Consider the following 12,750-nt stretch of genomic DNA (forward strand, 5'->3'; position numbering starts at 1 on the left):
CCGCGGCCCCGCGGCGGGCAGCGCGCCTGCTCCTGCCCGCGGCACCTGCTCGGGAGGGAGACGTCGCAGCGCGTGTGGCACCTTCGCGGGCTGCCGGCTCGAACCCCGCCGTTTCGGAGGCGATGGCAGGTTAGTTCCAGCGCGCCCCCACCCGCCCCCGGCTTCGGATCGTTTGGTGTGTGTCTTCGCCTGAATTTTGTATGAGTGTGTTGTTTCCTTGGAGCCTTAGGGTGGAGAAACAGTGGAGCGGCTTGTTCCATCTTTTCTTTTCTCCTTCACCTCCTCCTTCATCATCATCATCTTCTTCTTTTTTTAATTCTGAGCCTGTGCGCAGAAGGTATTGCAGACACACAAGTAATGTTACTACCGTTCTATTTTAAATGCAAACACAGCAAGAAGTCTGCTTGGCACGATACCAGAGGCGCCTGTACTCACTGTTATATAAGTGCTTTAAAAAATATTTGCCCATTTGGTGAAGTTAGGAGTGAACACCAAAGCAGCTAAGAAGAGCACAAGAAGTCAGAACCATCATTTCTGCTTTAAGCCAAAACTTTCCTTGGAGATAAGCATGGTCTTAGCTGGAGATTTCCTTCCAAGATAGAAATAGGGCCCTTTAAAACTCGCTAGTTAGGACTGTAAAGCATTACAACACAAAACCAGGTTTTGAAGCCTGTTATGAAAATTGGTGGGAATTGGTGGACAGTGATTTAAAAACAGATCGCATAAATATCCTTTGCGGCTTTCCAGCAGTTGAATGATTTCATTTTGCTGTGGGATAGAAATAGTAATTGTGAGTTGCCAGTTGTTAAAGCTCTGTCTTTCCTTCCCTCTCCGCCCTCCACCTTCCAGCTTTGCTCACATTTATAGTTTTTCTTTCAGGTAAGAAGAAGACTAAAGTGAAAGCATCAGACATACTAATGTCCAGGCACCCCCTTTTAGCACTGCCCCCCATTCTGTTCTAATTGGTCTGGAGTGGTATCTTATTATCTCTTATATATTAATAGTTTTCCTGGTGATTTTAAGGTGTATAATGGTGAGACCCATTGGAAAATACTGTTTCTTTTACTTTGTCACTTTGTAGCCTAAGGTGTGGCTTCAGTGATTTAAAGTAAGGCGAAAATACGTAGCTAGAAACATCGGGGAGAAAAGCAGTATTGGAAAGGAGATGTGCTGGCGGATTTCAGCATGTACGTGCTCGTGTTTTGTCTAAATAATTCCCCTTGAGTTTTCTTAGAAAGAGCAGCTGATGTTATCCAGGACCCGGAATTGTGTGTGGAATACTCACAGAAGTCCTAAGTGGTGTCCTGCGTTGTGCAGAGGGGAGCTGGAAGGGTTGAGTACTGTGTCAGGACATTTCTTCATGTTTATATTCTAAAATAACCCAGTCTCATTGAAGACGATTTTCCCTATTTCATTAAAAACTTACTATATTAATACAACAGAAACTAGTCAGTTAAGTGCAAAAGGCTTTTTATTGCTTTTAAGGTCAGAAGGAACTGTGGCTGCTGAATCACGGGGTTTGGTCTATTTTATGTAATTCCAAGTATCCAACCAAGCCTGGGATCAGATCTTATGGATGGTTTATGAGGGCTTATGTAAGAACGACAACTGTGCTTTTGCTATTCTGTAGCTCCCTGTTTTGGGTATTACATAATTGACAGGAACTAGGCTGTTGAAGCCAAAGTAGGAGGGGATGCCCAGCCCAGCCCCCACCCCTATTTTATAATGAATTGCTGCCGCCAAATTAGAGGGAACCGCGGGGATGGTGGTTTGTGGAAGAGAGATAAGAATAGCGTGTGGAGGATTGATGCAATATTATGCTTAGTGATTTTCTAGAGATCGGAATGAAGCCTCTTTAGTCTGTAATATCTCCCAGCAGAGGCACTTGATGGAAGCTAATGAATCTAAAGCTTCAGATCTCTCATTGAGGCTTTTTCTTTGGGGAGGAGGGGTGTACTAACAGCTTGTTCTTGTGGTCATACTTAAGTTTGTGTTTGTAGTTTTGAATTGTTTTTAAGTGGGGAGGGTGATCTTTCCACCTTCCCACCCCTCTCCCTAATTATGTAAACCTAAGGCACCACAAACCCCGAATTGGCTTATGTTCAAATGTTAACTTAGAAAAATTGCCTTTTCTGTCTTAGTTTTTGTCATCTTAGGAAGAATGAAAAAGAGAAGAAATCTGGCAAGTGCTGCAACTGACCTGCTGAGAAAATGCAGAGCTCTAAGCTAGGGCTGTGTGGAGCTCCAGAAATAGGTGGTTACTTGGAGAACTGGAACCCGCGCCTGTGAGCTCACATGGAGGGGACCTTTTTGGATCTGAGTGTGAGCTGGAGGTGGAGAAAAGCAAAGATGGGGGCGAGAATGTGAGCAAAGTGGGTGAAAACGCTTCCACACCTCGGAGGCAGGCTGCCAAGGGGGAGGGTGAGAAAACCCAGCTGCTGAATGTTTCATTAATAAAAAGCTAGTTAATAGGAACAGATAGCATAGCTCCAGAGGAGACCTTTTTGCAAGCTCTTTAGGATGTATATCTAGTAGGAACTTCAAAATAGTAAGCAAACGTATACTTGGAAAATATTCTGCAGAAAACAAAGCAGGTGGCCAAGGACTAGATAAATTATCAGTGTGTTCTGATTAGCAGATTTTATGCGCAAGTGAGAGCCTTATATGCATCAAGCCATGTTTGAGAGGGTGTTGTTGAGAAGAGTCAAGTTTGTTTTTTCTCTGAAATGATTGTCACTTGATATGTGGGTTTAAATGATCTTATCACCCTAACTCCACCTACCAACACATACCTGTCATCCTTAGATCCATCCATCCATCCGTTACCCATTCATCCACAAAGACTCCTGGGCTAGATGTTCATCACACTCCTCCCATCAACCCGTTTCTCAAACGGATTTTGACTGTGGTTTGTAAAAACTGCAACTTTTAGCATAAATACTCCCCACCCCAGAGACTTGAAAACATTCTAACAGGGCTTTTGACAGCTGACGGCCATGTTCCTGGACGATCCAACCCTCCTTAAATTCTTGCCTGGAGAAACTCAAAGCTGTCTTGAAGGAATTCAGCTAGACAGTAGCTCTTGACTTTTTTTTTCTGAGAGCATTTATTTAAAACAAAAACAAAACAAAACAAAACAAGAAAAACTTGCAAGTGTAAATCCCTTCTCTGTCCCTTTGTGATGTACGTGTATGTCCTACTATCCAGGAGTATCTTTCTCCCAAGACCTGAAGCCCTTCCTTTGGAATGTGGCCTCCAGTCTCTGAGGGAGGATAGCTCTAACTTTTGACAAGTACCACTCTGCAGAGACGCAGATGACCTAATGGCATTGACACTGTATAACTCTTTTCTTGCTTTTTGTAATTTCTGCTTCCTTGACTTTACTGGAGCCTGAGCTCATTGCCCGCTGCTGCTTTCTCCTTTTAAAATGCCTCGTCACTTCAGTGCCCTCAGAGCTGAGGTTGGTTCTGTATGGAAGTTTCTACCCTCTACTACTGGATAAGATCTGTCCTGCTGCCTTTAGCCAGTGTCCAGTTTTTAAAAAACAATTTTAAAAACAAGGTCCAAGAAATAATTGGGAGTGTCCATGTGCCAGGCACTGTTCTAGGACCTGGGTAAACGGTGAACAAAGCAGACAAAAACTGTGCCCCTGGGGAACTTGCAGTGTAAGTAGCAGGAATCAGACAAACTTAAAATATTTGTCAGGCAGAGATGGTTCTATAGAGAAAAAATAAATCAGAGATGGGAGAAAAGGACTGTGCAGTAGAGAACTGCTGATTCAAGCAGGGTGGTCAGGTACGTCTCACTTAGAGACTTACCTGGAAGGCAAGGACGAGTGAGCCATAGGGATGAAGCCCCTTGGAGAGCAGCGATCGCAGGCTTTGAGCAGGAGCGCAGCTGCCGGGTGTGAGGAGCACAGGAAGCCAGTGCTGTGGGCACCCGTGGAGGGTTCTTATGCTCTTGTCTCATCAACTGTCAGTTTGTTTCCTCGCAGTGTCCCCCCTCCCCCACTACTTGCAGCGGTGTCAGTGAATGCTGGTGTTGCTTTGGGCTTCTCAGGGCATCTGGAGCCCAGTCTGAAGCAGCACCTCCAACGGAGTATGGAGGGAGGCTCTGTGTCTTCACTGATGACTCGCACTGGCCTCTTATAAGAAAAGAGACCAACTGGCAGGTTCCATGCCACCTGGAATCCCTGCTGTCACCTGGCTGTGATAGAAAAAGGGTGTTCCTTAAGGAACATGGAAATGTCTAAGCCAGTGAACAGCAGGTCTTCAGAAGCCAGAGTGAGGGCTGGTTCCCAGCCAGTCTCCGGTGAAGGCCGTGACACTGGCAGACGGCAGGGACTCACACTGCTATCTGAGCTGGCACGATTCTCCCAAATCCCAGGCCAACCCTGGGATCCCCTGGGCCTCCATCCTACCTTTAAGGACTCTGAGCGTGGGGAGTTTGCTCGCCAAACGGTATGAGACCGAGATGCAGTGTCCGGATCTGAGAGCAACTCTGAGTGAAATTGAGGCAGAGAGAACCCCTGGCCTAAAGGCAACTTGGGTTAACTAGGGTTTAAAGGAAGAGAAATTGCTCAGTGTCCAACTGAGGCTCCTGGTACCTAGTTACCCTGTATCGGATATTTAGAAATTTAGAAAACACACGCACACAGACACATGCACACACACGTGCATACATATACACAGACCTGGCCCCAGGCTGTAATAGATTCTTCAGTGCAAAAGGTGAACCAGCCACTGTGAGCAATAGCCACAGATCGTCTGCTGATTTTTGGTCATAGCCTTGCTAGGCATGTGATGTGTGGTGGGACAGGAGTGCGGGACCAGGACGGCATAGCTGTTTACTTTTCAAGCCATAGCTTTTAACTATTTTAAACTCTCAATGACCAAAGAAGAAATCTTTCCTGCAGGAATTCTCTGGATTGTTCACTGTTAGGTAGGGGCTATTATAACAGCTTGAGTGAACCCATGTGCCGGTGGCATTAGGAAGGTGGGGTTGATAGGAGTTGTAGTAGGTTGACTGGCATTAGCGGTCTACACATACTCTAGTGAAAAATATATATGGTAAAACCTTGGTTTATGAGAATAATTTGTTTTGCTCATAATCCAAAGCATTTATATATCTAAGCAGAGAGGAGGGGAGAGAGAGACAGATTGATCAGTTGTGATCATGTGACATTCAGTGTGAGGTACTACTCTTACTGCAAGACATTGCTTGTATATCCATTTCTTAGAAATGTCTTAGAAATGTTTGTTTGCCTTGTGGCACACTTGCAGACCAAGTTATTCACAATTTAAGGTGTGACTGTGTATATTTATTACATAATGTACAACTAATTATAGATATATGGGAAATCATTGATTTTAAGATGCTAACATATTACCAAGCACTTTTCAAATTCTCACTCATTTTAATCTTCTTGAGATTATTTTTCTTGTATTTTCTAGGTGGACATTATAGCATCTGCTCAATAAGTATGATTAGGTAAATGGCTAAATAAATAATTATTTTGGTCTTTTCTCTGACTTTTATTTAATATTTTAATATCAGACTTACTCGCTAGAAAGAGAAGAGATTGTTAACACAATTTGTTGAGTTTGTTTTCTAATAAGATTATTATCTTCTAGGCAATAAATGTACTTGTCTTTTCCCAGACAGGAGAGGTTGTACGACAGCAGAAGACCAGTCTTTATCAGCATTGCCATCCTCTGTGTGCCTGCAGACCTATTGAAGTAGTAGGTTTGGTTCCTGTAGAAAAACAAAACAGTGTGTACACACAGTCACTACAGAAAGTCAGCAGTATGTGTGATTAGGGCCAAAACAGTTTTAATGACAGATTGTTAGTGACTGTGGGAAGTTTGATTCACCTGCAGAAATGAAAAGACAGCACAGTACCTTAATTTCTATTAAGAACTGTAATAGTGCAAATAAATCTATCCAGAATAGGCTAATGTTGATATGGTGATTTAAAATGCTTGTCAGAAACAGAGAGAGCGTGGAGTTTAGAGCCATGAATTAGAAGAAATGACAATAAAACAACAGAGGCAAATAATGAGCACTTTAATAAGTTAAATTTCCACACTTCGCCTAACTACTACAGCAAGTACTAATCTGAAAACTTAACACAAACACCATCTCTGTTAAATGACAGCATAGGAGAAGTAATCTCAAATCTTCCAGAATTAATTGCCTTTGTACTAAGCTGTTTGAAATTACTCACTCAAAATAGCTTCTCAACACAGGCAATCTTTCCTTATACACAAGTGATTCTCTTCTCAGGTTGGAAATCTTGGCACTATTAAGCCAGATACATGTTTTAGTCCTAATTTTTATATTGTGATCAAATTGTTTTTAGAGCAAGTGCAGCAGAATATTTTTAGTTGACATTTATATTTCTAAACCTAATGCATTTTCTATTAGTGTTGCACGGTATCCTAGAAAGTTTGTATGGTGGACATGCCAAACACTACATTTAATTTCCTGAGTACTCTATCAAGTATTATTTTTAAAGATCTACATTGTGTTAACTTAACTGACAGCTAGTAATTCTTTTTTACTCTGCTAACTAATTTGCTGTACTAGAAGATTTATGAAGTTATTTTGGTGTAACTACATTGTTCTCCACCCCCAAACTGCATACTGAAAATCTTCTACTTGATTTTAGGACCATAAATTTGAGTATAAATGTGAGTTAGAATGAATATCTCAGTTTAGAAAGTAAAAAAAAAAAATGCCTGAAAAATCATCTTTCTTAGGATCAGCAGTAGGCAGAGGCTACTCAGGCACTTGATTGAGGTACAGAATTTAAGTGGGCACCAAAAAAATCCATAAAAATAAAATTTTCATGTAATTGAATAAATCAAAGTTAATGCAAAACCCACAATAACATATCAAAATTTTTAGTGAAGATTAGATCATATTGGAGCCTGACACAAAAAGAACAACCACCAGTCATGATCCTTTCTTGTCTTAAAACTTTGATGTTTTGTTCTTAGTTTTAAATACTACCTTAAACTATCACTTGTTTTAAAAATATACCTCCAATGAGGTATTCTAAGGAGAAAACACAAAAACTGTCAAAATTATATTACTTTTTGAATGACAAAATCAAAGCTTGCAACAATTTGGGGAGTGTTCAGTCAAGAAAAAAAAAAAGGACTAAATCTCAGTAAGAGCAGTGAACTTTATGACATTTAAATCTATCTTATATCTGTTTCTCCTCCATCTAGACTCCTGGTGACCTTGCAAACTAATAACCTAGAAGCCACTGAGGGGATAGAACAGATTTAAAGTTCTCAAAAAACACTTTTCTGAGAAACTTGTGACTGTAGATCTGTTTGGCAACTCCATGAAAAACTTCATTCTTAAGGCTTGATTTCATTTAACTTGCTAGAACTCGTTCTGTGTAAACAGACCTAAAGCACTTGCTGGAAACAATCAGTAGCAAGTGTTTAACATCATAGCTGCTTGAGGTGGTGGTATCATTTGAGGTAAACAAGAGTTTGAGGGCTGGGGATTTAGCTCAGCGGCAAAGCACCTGCCTGGCAAGCGCAAGGTCGTGAGTTTGGTTCCTGGTACTGGAGAAAAACAAAAAACAAAAAAAAAGAGTTTGACCCCCAAATTAAAATGAAATAGTAGGAAAGGAGGTAGCCAGAGATGGACTTACAAAACTTTTACATAGTTCTGGTAATCTGGAATGTCCATGGGTGTATGCCCATGCCCAGGGAAGACTAGATGATACTGAGTCTTTGCACAGGTGGAAAGACAAGGTAAAGGTACAGCTGCAAACTACATGTTGAAGTGTTGGAATTTATCCTAACTTACAGACCATCACCAAAGGCTGGAAAATGTGTTCAAGATATTAAGGGAAACCTTTGCACCATCATTGAGTGATCACTGTTATGGTTTGTGTCTAGATGTCCTCCCAGAAGCTCATGCAGTCACAGGGCTTTTCAAAGGTGGCTGAATCTAGAGTGTGCGACTGATTTATAGTGCAATGCTGGGATTATGGTGCTAGGATTAAGGGTGGGTGATTGCTAGATCAGTCCACTGATTGACTTGGCACCTCCCTGATCCTAGTAGACTGGATACAATATGAGGGACAGAAAGAGTCCTGTCTCCTCTCTCCCTTGTTACTTTTGCTGTTTTCCACTTCCATGAACTGCTGTACCTCTGCCATGTGCCACTCTGCCTTGAAGCCGGTTGAGTATGGACTGAAACTTCTACAAACTGAGCTGCATAAACCTTTCCTCCCTTAACTTTGAGCATCAGGTATTTTGTCTCAGCAATGAGAAAGGTAATTAAGACAGAATTTGGTACCAGGAGTGGAGTCATTGCTGTGACTATACAAGACCATGTAGCTCAGAAGCCTTTGGGAATGGCTTGTGGGAAAGTTAGGAAACATTTGGAGATGCTGACTGGAAAAGTAGAGCTGGAATGGCTTAGGCTATAATTATGGGTGATTCTGGTTAGAGCTCAGAACAGAAGGCTAATAGAAATCCCCCAGTAAAGACCAGGCTGCAGATGTTTCTGCTGGGAAGAAGGACCACATTGGCTGTTGGACTCATAGCAGATGATGTGTGTTATGGCATGGCAGAGAGTTTGTCTATATTTGTCTTGTGTTCAGAGACTTTGCCTGACACTGAGATCAAGGGTAGTGGACTAATTAATCTGGCAGAAGAAATTTCAAGGCAGACATATGTTGAGGTGGTGGGATCGCTACTGTTGGAGGCCTTTAACTATATTTATGTTGAGAATGAAGAGCAAAGAGCCCAGCAGAATGATTTAAAACACAGTGCATTTGGCCAGAAAGGAAGCTCCAGCAAAGCTGTGAACTGTGGTGATAGAGCAGAGGGGGGTCTTGATTGCTGAGAAGGAACAGGCAAATATAAAAGATGGCCTGAGGTCATCAGTGGGAAGCAGCAGGAATCCACCCTGTGCAGCCTCAGAATTGCAAAAGTGAAAGACTTTGCTTTGAGAAGAAAGCCTCAGCGCGCCATGTTCCAGAAAGGTGGTAGCCTAGAGAATCTATTCTTTGTTTTTTTTTTTTTTCTTTTTTTTTCTTGTTTTTGGTACTGGGAATCAGACTCAGGACCTTGCACTTTCCAGGCAGGTGCTTGTACCACTGAGCTATATCCCCGGCTCAAAAATCTGTTCTTTGGAATTGTATTCAAAGTCTTCTGCAATGCAGGCACCTGACCCCTACAGTCAAGAGAAAGCAAAGTCCTGGCTATTGCTCCAGCTGGCAGCAGACCTTGGCATCATCTACGTGGAGCTGGTTTCAGGTGCATGCAGAATGCAAGAGTTGTGGGGTTCAGGAAGGCTTCCTCTCAGATTTCAAGAGGCCAGGCAGTGTGCCCCTGAGAGTAAGGGTGAAGCTGTGAGTGTGAAACCAAAGGTGCAGTGGAGACCCCAGAAGTTGGAGAAGCCATGAATGTGGATCATCTGAGGGAAACTGCAAGGAGGGAGCAGAGTGGGCTTAGAGAGAAGCCATGGAGCTACAGCCACAGAAAATGCTGTAGAGTTGGAGCCACCCTGTCCATTTTGAGTTCACATCTTGCCATGGATTGCCTGGGATGCTGGACACACAACCACAGGGCTTAATGTTTGTCTTGCTGGAATTTGGACTTGCTTTGGCCCCATTCCTTTATATCCCCCTGTTTGTAGCTTTTGAAATGGAAATGTCTGTCTTGTGTCATTGAATGTTGGAAGGGTTTAACTTTCTTTTAATTTGTACAGGAGCTCACAGCTAAGAGTTTGCCTTAAATCTTGGAGAAGCCTGTGACTTGGACTTTCCAGCAATGCTGAAACTGTTAGGACTTTGGCAACTCAGATGGACTATTTTCTAACAACTCACTGTTGGAGGGGCTACCTGGAGTCCAATCACAACAGCCTTAATCTCTTCTGAGGGCAAAACTTCAATCACCTGACCACATCCATGAGGGCCCACCATTTAAAGGTCTCTCTGCCTCAACACTACCATATGCACCCTAGGCCTCCTACCTATGAACCCTTGGCGGACAGGCAACATCCAAATGATGGCACTGAGTTTTTTGGTTCCCATAAATTTTGTGTTTCAGGCAGGTGCCTTGCTTCACTTTGGTCCTGCCTTGCTTTTCAGTATCAGCCACTGCCTCCAAATTGAGTGAAATAACTATATTGGAATTACATGTGAAGTGCCAATAGCTGCAGTAGAGAAGAAGTACATTACCACTAGAACTCTGAGAATAGTATTCTGTGAACCTTTAGAGTATGCTAAACAACATTGCAGTGTAGCCTTTGGCAAACCTATGGCATGCATGCTGCAGCGAGCTGTTATCACTGAGAGCTGTAAGTGGCTCACCATCACTGCTTCGGAAATGTTACATTATGCTCAGCACCACGTTAACAGATATATTAAGAAGGAAGAGAAAGGCTGTACTTTATACTGTAGTTCTGTCCAATAGAAATACAATGTGAGCTATATATGCAATGTGAAGTTTTCTAGTATCTGCATAAAAATAAGCAAGAAACAGGTGGGATCAATTTTAAGATATTTAATGTAATGTATCCAAAATCTTTTAACCTGTGAAAATATTTTACATTCTTTTTTTCTTGTTGAATGTTTCAGAACAGGTATTTTATACTTTCAGCCCATCTCAGTTCAGGCTAGCTGCATTTCAGGTGCTCAGTAGTCACCTCATAGTGACAGCTACAGAGTGAGTTTTAGAAAAGTAGATGGCAGGCCCATAGAAACAGCATGGTGTACTTTGGGTTGGATCGAGATGGAAATTATGGCTTTGGCTTTATTTATTTTTAAAACATTTACTGATACCTGTTTTCAAAAAATCATGCAGTCTGTTTCTATGGTCAGACATATTATTTTGTTCCAGTTACTGTAGAACCCAATCAAGAAAGGGGTCAGTTCTGTCTTGAGAAGAGCTTCTTAAAGCGGTGAAGTCTCTCTTGGAGGAGGAGGTGGGTGAAAGGCAGAGGAAAAGGCTGGGACAAAGGCAGGATGTTGACAATGGTGCTGCCCAGCAGTTTGCTTAGGACTTTGGTTTGCCTGAGCAGAGAGGTGAGTGGGTGGCTGGAGAAGTGACGTGGGTGTGATGGAGTTGGGGGCCATGTTGTTGTGCAGGAGGTTGCACCCACAGAAAAGCTTCAAGAAGTGGAATTTGTTCTTCAGTATCTTGGGTGAGGCACTGACCTCTCTGACCTCCCTTCAGTCTCCTCTTGTGCAAAGCTGGGTTATTGAAATCTACTCTGGTTCGCGCTGAAGGCTAAGTGACTTAGTGCTTGTCACAGGCCTGATGGTCCTGTTCAGACTTTTGGGTGAACTGAGAGACGGCTTCTCTGATCATTTTCGCGCACTTGTTCTCCGATGTGGCTGTGCTCTGGCAGTACCTACGGAAAACTTTCAAGAAAACAAATTTTTGGAGAATAAGGATCAGCCTTAAGCTGAAGCCCTGGAGTATCTATTCTTAACAGATTACAGTGTCTCCGAGATTATTGTGTAGGCTGCTGATGCCTTTCTCTGGTTGGCTTATCAGTGTGCAGTTTCCTTCCTCAGCCCTTTTGGATAGGAGCTGGTCCCCCAGGCTTTTATGGCATCTTCCACGGTCTGTTCCATGTTTTGTTCCACTGCAGACCCTAATCTGCTGATTTAATGGACCTCCCAGTAGGTAGGGAAATTATTTCAGTCCTCTCCACTCCTTCTTAGGAGAAAATACACGTTGTGAACATGTAAGTTTCAGATACTCACAAAGCTTCTCTCCTGTTGGTTTTAGTTCCATAGTCCTGTGAGTACCATGAATTATGCTGATGGTGGTGGTGGTGGTCGTGGTGGTGGTGATGATGATGATGGTGATGGGTTGTGAGATAGGCGGGCCACTACGTATATGAGGAGCCAGGAATAAACTTTTCCTTCGTTCTAACTGGACCTGGGCTTGGATATGCTTCATTTCCTCAGTGTGGTGTGCTCTCCCCTCCCGCACCAGGACTGGATTTGTGGGCAGCTCTCTGTTTGCTTCCCTTTACATCGCCTTCCTTCGTGCATCAACTCCCTGCATCTTGTCGTTCACTTGTCTGTCATGGTGGCCATCTAGCCTGCTTCTCTTAGATACCAATGTTCTTTCCCTCACCTCTTGCTTCCCAGTCCTCATCTTTTCTTTCTGCTGCATGTACATCCTTGAAAAGTCTCTTACATTGTACGGAGAAAGCAGAGATCCATAGTTAGTTAATCGGGACTGAATGGAAAGAATTGAAGGGGTGTGTAAACCCTTCCAGATTCTGGAGGCAATTAATTTATCACCTTTTAGGTACCATTGGTGATGAGGTGGAGCAGCAACAGTTAATAATACTCAGATCTTTGATGCTGCTCAGAAGAATGATGTATGTTAAACACTAGATAGTTTTGAAAATTTAAGTTTTATAATCACTGAGTTTTTCCAATCCTGTTAATTTACTTAGAAAAATTGTCATTTTTGTAGGTGAAAAATGGTTGGATATTGGCAATTTCTGTATGATAATTTTGTGATATCTACCCCAGTAGCATTTGGAAGGAAAATTCATGACTCTTCTATCATTTAGTAATGTATATTCCTGTTGGACAATTTAGGGGAAAAACAATGTTTTCTTAAAGATCTAATTAATATTGTCAGTATTGTAGGATTCTTTTTTTTTTTAAATAAAAGGAGGAAAACGTGAACAGACAGACAACCTTTTACAAAATGGCAAAAGAACAGTACAGACAATACAGAGTTA

General features: G+C 42.3%; 1 protein-coding gene across 1 annotated transcript in view; it reads left to right on the forward strand.

Annotated features, from left to right (window-relative positions):
- Positions 1-6: 6 nt before the first annotated feature.
- The window catches only part of LOC102017681 (microtubule-associated tumor suppressor candidate 2-like), a gene marked incomplete at its 3' end in the record, with an annotated part of 235,319 nt that continues 222,575 nt past the window's right edge, over positions 7-12,750 (forward strand). Inside the window, exon 1 of the mRNA XM_005406382.1 lies at positions 7-129. The remainder of the gene's footprint in view (positions 130-12,750) is intronic.

This window comes from Chinchilla lanigera, unplaced genomic scaffold (genome assembly GCF_000276665.1).
Source record: "Chinchilla lanigera isolate Chin_1 unplaced genomic scaffold, ChiLan1.0 scaffold00096, whole genome shotgun sequence".
Taxonomy (NCBI): Eukaryota; Metazoa; Chordata; class Mammalia; order Rodentia; family Chinchillidae; genus Chinchilla; species Chinchilla lanigera.